Below are 8702 nucleotides of genomic sequence, written 5' to 3'. Positions count from 1 at the left end.
GTGAGCACCCACAGGTGCTCTCACCCCTCAGCCTGCCCGCCCCCACCCCTGCTGGGAGTCTGCCACTATGATTTAAAGCCCTTTCCCCTCCCACCCCCGTGGAGCCCCTCCACTCAAGTTTTTGTAGAAGCAAATGGAGTTTGTCCCAGAACCTTTGGCTGGCCTCCTGCTTCCTCCCAAAAGCACGATTAAGGATACATCATATAATTTCCTCCCCAATTGCTGCATGAGGGCCTGATGGCGAAGTGCAGGACCAGGGGAAATGCTCTCATTTCCCCAGAACTGTTGTGCATGTTTAGACAAGGAGAACTTGACTTCTGCAAGAAGGTGAGCTAAGTCTCCATCCTCTTAACTCACTAAAATCCTGCCTGGGGTGCCTGCCAGTGGATGACAAAGCCCCACTGAGGATCGAGGACTGGAACCCTCCTTTCTGCCCCACCCCATCATCCCAAGAGTTGGCGTGTGCTCCAGCCCCGCCTCTGGATGCCTCCTCTTAAGGGATGGGAGGCGGGTATCTTTCCCAGATGCCCAGGCCCCCACAGGAGTGGTTCACAGAAGTTATGACTGAATTTTCTCTCAAACACGAAAACCTCCCACAAAAGAGCCTTGGAAGACTGTCCTCTCCCTGGGACGGTGCCCAAGGTCTCCAGGGGACAGAGGAGGGGGCTCCTGATCAGGCTACCACGCTTGTCTCCGATGGCTCGGCTATTGGCACCAAGTAGTGCCCCACCCAATACCACTCCTCCTTCGGGGTAAAGACCACGTGGAGGGGTCCCTCAGTTTTCGGGACCTCTCCTCCCGGTGCCCTTTCCTTTCCGAGCTCTTTCCTCCCCATTTTTCCACCTCAGTGGCACCCTCCTCCCTTCTCCTGAATCAACTGAGTGTTCATGGCCATTGGCCGAAGGCCCAGCTCTTGCTCTGGGAACTGAGTTTTGAAGAAACGGAAAAGGGGATGTGGGGTAAGCAGATGGGGGTGGGCGCGCCCTCCCTCTCCCTGAAGAGACTAGAGACTCCCGGCTAGTGGGGGTGTGTCCTCGGCGGACTGGGGGCTCCTGGGGCCAGTGCCGAGCGGGCGTCTGCCGGGCTGTGACTGTGGCCTGGTGGCTTTTCAGGCTTCCGTGTCCACATCTATAAAATGGGTGCAAGAATTACATAATACCTATATGTGATTTATTATCATGAAACTATATGATTATTAGATCAATACATATTTTGCATATTTGTATGTAAATAAATACATAGACGTATCATACGATTTATGGTGGGGATTTGCTGTTGCCCAGTGTGGGCACCATCTCTAGGAGGCTATCCGTTCTCTGTCCAGCGCCACAGCTGGAAGTCAGCAGTCAGGAAGGGAAGGTGGAGGTGACATGGGGAGCCCACAAGGATAGACTAGAGCCAACTTGGAAAGGGGTGTGTCCTGACCCCGATGCCTTTTGTCACAGATCCAAACCCACTCTTGGCCCAGGAGTCGCAGAGGCCAAGAGAGGAGAGCTGGCAGGAGCTGGCGTCAGTCACTACACCCCATGCCAGCCAGGTGGCCGGCCGACGAGCAGCGATGTACCATGGCGCCTCGCGCCCATCCCAGCCTCCCAAGTGTAGAGGATTCTGGCCGCTGCTTCACTTCTGCCTTCAAAATCTCATGCAAAACATGTGTCCCACACTAACCCGGAACGATGCAGGAAGGGGAAGCAGGAAACACAGCTACCCCACGTGGACGCCCACTACCCTCAGAGACCCGGGGCCACTGAGGCCCTGGAGCACTGCCCGTGGACAAGAGTGGCCAGAGGTGGCCACAGGGACACTCACCCTGGGGTGGAGCCCAGTTCTCCGATCTGGACGCCCCCTTCCTCAAGATAGATTTCTTTTAGACACATTGTGAGCCTACCCCAGCCGTAGAACCAGACCGGGGCCACACTGGGCCACCCCAACAGCTCAAGCCTAACCTGGGGCAGCTGGGACTGGGGACTTGGTGCCCTGCCTCCTCCCCAAAGGCCCTGGCTCCTTAGACGCCTCATCTCCAGGAAGCCCGGAAGGGGAGGTGCTAACATACCATCCAGAGTTCTCTCAGAGAGATGGGGTTATGGATGATTCCTCTGCCATCCTTTATGTTTTTTCTATATTAAGTGTTTTTTCAATGAGCATATATCACTTTTATAATAAAACAGAACATTTATAATGGAGTCAGGTTTTCCCCACTCAGAGCAGATCCACGTACCCGGCAGGCACAGCAGCCACCAGGGAGAGCTTGAGGCAGAGCTGAGCCACGTGCCTCACTGCTGGCCTGGCATCAAAGAAACATTCTATAGCCGATGCAGAAGCCACTTCTTGGCCTTTCGGACACTGAGGGCACATCTGGGGCATGAAACTACCAAAAGTCATCAATCTCTGGTCTCCCTGACAGTTTGCCAGTTGTCAGCAGAGATCTCAGGGTAGGGAGCTGATGGTCGGGCACCCTAATGTAGGACAGAGGGGCTCGCCCCTCTAAGAATCAAACATCCCTAGCACTGTGTGTGTTATCACCTCCCTGGCCTTCCCAAGGGGCAGCGGTCCTAGCCCAACACAAAGACTGCTTCAACAGGACGAAGGCTGATGGGACAGCCTTGCTGGGAACAACGGGCTTGTCCGAGGAGCCAAGGTTGGATCCAGCTCCTCTCCTGGGCTGTTCAAGTCCAAACCACAACCTCAGCAGCACACCGCCACCTCACTTCATGGACTCGGAGCAAACGTGTGTCTGTGCCTCGGTCAGTGGGACCAAATTTGAGTGTCCTATAGCTCCAGGGCACATGTCCGACTCTAAGAACCAAAGCAGCAATAGGTACCCAAGACGGCTGATAATTTGGTACTTTCTGACTGCTATTCTTGGTATAGGTGTTCACACTTATTTGCTGAGTACAGGAAAGGGCCCACTATTTCCTACGCTGTATGCAAAGTAGAGACTTCATCGCATGTGACTTTGCAACCCAGGCAGGTGGGAGACGTGCAGAGAGGCTGCTCATTTCTCTGCCCCTTCTGAACCCAAGCTTACACTTTGCCAGTTAGGCTTATTTTCTGTGACGTTCTTGTGTCCTTTAGATGGTGGCCTGAGCAGTTGCCCAGATGGCTCTCCCTCCAATCAGCTCTGCCCACTCTGCAGCCAGGAAGAACCCACATCGCACCACCAAGCCTCTTGGCCTGACCCCCTTTCCTTTGCTGGTCGCACTCCTACCCAGGCTGCAAAGCCCTATTTAAATGTCACCTCCATGCACCTGCCCTGATGCCCCAGCTCCTCTTCCATCCCACTTACCTGACTTTTACTGTTTTGGGATCTCCCTCCCCAGGACGGTGAGGTTCTCTCTACCTTCTCTTAGGTCGCACCTTCTGGCACTAACTACAAACTCTGGTTGAAAAAGAAATTGCTAGTCAATTTCTGAAATTAATGCACCTCAAGCTTTTCGTGGCAGTTGTCTGTAAATTGATTCAAATGCCAGCTGGGGAGGGGGCCAGTGTGCTGAGGGAGTTGAGGAAGCTCCTCCCTCTGAAACCGGCCACACTCTGATGCCTGTCTCCTTCCTCCACACGGGTATGGGGGACGCCACTCCTGCACTCGAATAAATAGGCAGTTCCTCGTGAACCTCAATGTTGTAAGCCCAATAAATCACCAGAAACAAGAGGCACGTCTCTCAGCACTGCTTCCCCGAGCACTTGGGGAAAAGCAGCGACATCAGTAACGCCGCCCTTCAGAACTGACCGGAGGGGGCGGGAATCAAAGCCCTCTCCGTTTAATTGATGCGCGCTCGCGCTCCTGGAATTAGAACCCAGATGGATGCAGAGTGGAAAGACCTGGAGACACTGCGGATAGGAAGGTCAGCTGGTGCCCTGGGTCATGCGGCCAGCAATGTCAGAGCCAGGGCAGGCAACCAAGGGGCAGCGAAGGCAGGCCTCACCCCCACCCCCCACCCCATCAACACCGCAGGAGGCAGCTCGAGTCCCACCCCTGCGGCTTCCCCCAACCTGTCATTCAAAGCACCGGAACCTAGCCCACTTCCTGCCCCAGATGGAAGCCCTTTGGCAAGACAGACGGACTATATATATAAAGCCAAGGGGAGCTCCCTGGCCTCCTGGGGTGCTGTGTAGTAGCCTCCTCAGGGTTCCCCTGCCTCTCGCACAGTAGGCACCCGATAAACTTTGCCGAATTATGGATCCCAAGCTCCCAGGGCTGGCAGTGAGTCAGCACTGGACACGTAATCATAATTTTGAGGTCTAATTCAGTCCCAGGAAAATCAACCTGTCAGCACTTGTCTTAGACGAAACCATTCATTACTCACAGAGTGGATGATGCTTCTCTCCATTTCATCAAGGACCAGATCTTCTGGGTTTGACCACTGAAACTTAGCTCCAAGGGTTCTCAGCCCGGACGCTGAGAGGTCGGTTACGATGACAGGAGTGGCCGACCAACCCCAGACTGGGTGTGGGGGCTGTAAAGGCTCCCATGTGCCTTGAGAACACTCCAGAGACAGGTCCCCTAGATTCGCAGAGGGACAGAGAGGGTGGACACTGACCCCGCTCTGCCACTGGCATCCTATGAAGCTGGTGCCGATCATTTTACTGGTCAGACTTGTGGCTTCTATGTCTGTAAAACAGACGCAATAAAACCCTATGCCCCTCACTCCCCACCCCCGTGACCACTTAGTTCCCCCCAAGGCACAGGAACCCACTCTGTAGACCTTATAAAGCGGCTGCTGACCACGAATATTATTTTATTTATGTAACAAGCATGGCTTTGCCCCATGACAGATTCAAGAACTATCTCATTTGATAATTTTTCTAAATAAAGTTAAATCTAGCTAAGGCCCCTACAAAACCCCAACCTGCCACCTGGCCTGTCGACCCCAGAGCAGACCTGACTGAGCACCAGTCCAGACTCAGGCCGTCACATGCACAGCGGGGGCAGCCATCCATCAGCACTTAGGGGACTGTCCCTCACCTCCCTCACCCAGAGCTCTGGGCAGCCCGAAGCATGTCCCACGTGCAGTGCGGCCACACAGAGAGGGAGCAAGCAAGACATTATCCAGACCATGGCTCACAGCGGTGCTGCACAGGAGGATCACTGGGGAGCTTTTCCCAGCACCCTGGGCCCAGGCCCCAACCAGCCCTGAGGGTGGAATCGTGGGAAAGGCCCAGCCCCGACACCATGTGACCTCCGGCAAGTCAGTGAGGCTCGTGGAGCCTCGGCTTTCTCGCCTGTGGAATGGGAATAAAGCAGCACCGCCCAGCTAGGAGATGAAGCGGAAATCCGGGGCTTCACACCCGCTCTCAGGACAGGGCACACGGACGGCATGAGAACATCTGCACAGCGCCCGAGTAAAGGAGCTAGACTGCTCGTGGGGTTCCCCCTACCCCTGCACTAGGAGGTCTCCTTCTCTGTCCCTGAACCCCAATCACAGGCAGCGGGATACCGAGGGGCAGCCGTGCCGAAGGCCTGACCCTGTAAAGCAGCAGGCAGCGCTCTGGCATCTGCTAAGCCCCTGCCCGGTGCTGGGATCTGCGGTCTCATCAGGGAGGTCGGAGACAGGACCCGGCCATCTTTAACGAGTGCCCTGCCTGGTTCTGGAGCAGCTGGTCTGCAGGGCAGGGTTTGGGCTTTCGGTTCCAGCTGGTCGGCCCAGCAGGCTGTTCCCAACCGGGTCACTAGCTCCCCACCCATCCGGCCCCTTCCTGCAGCCCACCCACTGCTCGCGTCTCCCCCCTCTCCACCCCAGCACCTAATTAACAGGCAAGTCCCATTCTGGGAGAACTGAATGGGTTCCTTCTGCTCCAGAGGCATCCCTCACAGTGTCCCTTTGTAGCCGCCAGCCTCCTGACCAGGCCAAACTGGGTCCTCAGGTGTTTACTCTCAGGGCAATCCTGACTTGGCCTCCCAGCTCCCACCTTCAAAGCTGCCATCAGGGCCGTGTGGGGGCCTCGTGGGGCTGCATTTTCCTCTGGAAAAGTGGCTGGCCGCAGGCAGGGCCTGGTGCCGCAGACAGGCCCTGGGCTGGCTGTTTGCAGGGGGTGTGTCGACCCAAACACACATGCTCTGGAGGTGAGAAGCGCAAACAGCCAGCCAGGCAAGCGGGAAATGGAGTTCTGATAAATAGGGCGTGGCTCCTGCAGCCCAAAGCTCCCCAGACAGGGCAAGGGCCCTCCCCACTGCCGAGAGCCCTGGCTACACCAAAGGGCCAACTAGCAGATCCTTAACCGAGCACCTCCCCAGGTGGGCTGGGGGCTCAGCTCTGCAGCAGGAACGGGAGGGGCACAGGAGCCAGCGACCCCTCTGACCCCTGGCCTCTGGAAAGGACTGGGACCGTGCTTACCAAACCAACTCGATTAATTGTACGTTCATAGGTCCTGGGGCCAGGGGTCACTGTTGTTAACCCCACAGCACAGACTGGGCTGTCCGGGCACCAGGATCCCTGAGGGGTCAAGCCTCAACTCCCACCTGAAGAGGCTGAGAGCTGGCTGACCTCCCCAGGGCTGGATCTGTGAATGGCCAGCTTTGCAGGGCTGCCGTGGGGATCGACAACTCTGCAGCACGAGCTGGCCCTCGGTGGAGAGGAAAGTTCTCTTTATTATCCCTGTTCATTCATTTATCGGGTTGGCCACCAAAAAATGTCCAGCCTGTAGAAAAGGCTTCTAAGAGTGCATTTGAGCTAAATTTTGAGGACAGGCCCGGAAGGAAAACCTCAGCACACTGAGAAAATGCTCCAGAGAGTGGGGGTTTTGCTGCTTGTTTTATGCATCAGAATTGAAGGAGGAGGCTGGAAGGTGGGTGTAAGAAGCCCACTGGTGGCAGACTAAGGGGGCGGGAGAGAGCAAAGGAGGGAAATTTCTAGGACCCAATAAAAAGCAAAACGGAGAGACACATTCTTATTTCACATTAGCGGGCAGAGGGCATGGTGCGTGGGGAACAGGACAAGCATGAGGGGTTCTGTGGTCTCCTGCTCTGGTGCCAGCAGCTGTGCCCCGAGGGGACTGGAAAATAAAACTACTCCGACGTTTCAAAAGTACGCACAAAGACAATAAGCTCATTTAAGGTAAAAACTGACCTTTGCGAGGAAGCTGCAGGCCTAGGACACAGCCACCCACCATGACGTGCCCCAGCTAGGAATTTTTACGTTCAGACCATCCTGGGTGGTTGCTTTCGATCACCTAGTTTATAAGGCCTGTCATGTGAGGCTGCCTTCCACTCCCCCCCCAACCCCCACCCCGAGTTTGTCAGGTTTAGTATGTGGCCCCTTTTTCGTTCACAAGGTTGAGACAGACCATAGGGAGAGAAGAAAGCAGGCACTGGGCAAGTGACCTCAGGATCAGAACCCAGACCTCAGGCAAGTAAACCAGGATTAGGACCTAGCCCCCGGCCACCCCAGCCCAGAGGGGCCTCACTTCCTGAGAGTGATGAGCCCTCCTAAGTAGGAAACCACTCAGAGTCCTGCCCAAGGTCCCCACTCAAACCACTAAAACCCTTCACTCTTGACACACAGCCTTGCGGGTTGATGGGTCTGGGGAGGGCACTTCCCGGTACCCAACTAACTACCTTGGCACCTCCTTGCCCCGTGCTGGGGGCCGGTAGGGTCCACCACCAGACCCCAGAGGGTGTTCCCAGGGGGACTCCCAGTGCCACTCACACCTATAGATCCTGCCTGTCAGAGCAGGGCCAGAGGCGCCCATGAGTTTATCAAGTCTATGGCAATTCGGGTGCGATTCTAAATGAGAAAATGAGTCTATAGGGGTTTCAGAACCCGTCCAAGGCCACAGAGGTGATAACTAACATCCAAGGACTCAGTAGCAGCCCTTTTGGGGGAGCAGGGCATGCCTGGCTCCCACCTGGAGGGGGAGGAGTGTCCCCCATCTCTAGCAACCCCTCCCATCCAGGAAGACTGACATCCAGGTGAGTCCAGGTCTGGGCCCCAAGTACTGGCCTTGCCCTTGGCACCACACAGCCAGGAACTGACAGACCTCGCTGGCATAGGACTGTCGCTATCTCAGGGACTCTGGCCCGGGTCAGCAGGGCTACCACCAGGCGAGCGACATCCTCTCCACCATTGTAAATCCCCCTCCCCAACCGCCAGGAGTATTAGTAACCGCGTTGCACAAGAGTCAAAAACAGGCCCCACTGTCTTTAGGGGACCTCAAGCTGCAAATCGTTCCCACCGCAGCCTGCGCAAGGAGCTTGCAGGGAGTCCCGGAAGGCCCTTCCCATGGAGTCAGAGCGCCCTCTATCCCCTGCCCGGTGGACGCACAGGCGACCGTCACTCGTCAAGTCGGCCGACGGCAGGATTCTTTAAAATCAGCAACCCGGGGCCGAGGGTGGTTCTTCCCGAACTCTGCGCTGTGAACTAACGGAGCCACCGAGGGGCGCGGTGAGCGGCGCCTGGGCTCTGAGAGGGCGGAAGCCAGGCAGAGACCCCCCCAAGCACCAGGAGGCCGAGCCCTAGAGCCATGTGCCAGCGAGAGAAGCCTGAGCCGGCGCCACCCCCCACACAACCCCCCACGCCCCGCAACAGCGCCCGCCTCTGCGGTGCACGGCCTTGGGAGATTCTTTTATACATTTCCGAATTTCCTACAAAGAGCACATTTAATAAGAAGAATAAATTTTTACAAAAGCACAGATTGCATTGAGAACACGGTCACAAGGTTGAGGCAGGCCATCGCGGTCCCTGCTCCCTGCCCCAAGACTGCTG

Source organism: Pteropus alecto, unplaced genomic scaffold (genome assembly GCF_000325575.1).
Source record: "Pteropus alecto unplaced genomic scaffold, ASM32557v1 scaffold74, whole genome shotgun sequence".
Taxonomy (NCBI): domain Eukaryota; kingdom Metazoa; phylum Chordata; class Mammalia; order Chiroptera; family Pteropodidae; genus Pteropus; species Pteropus alecto.
Note: the sequence above shows the minus strand (reverse complement) of the source record.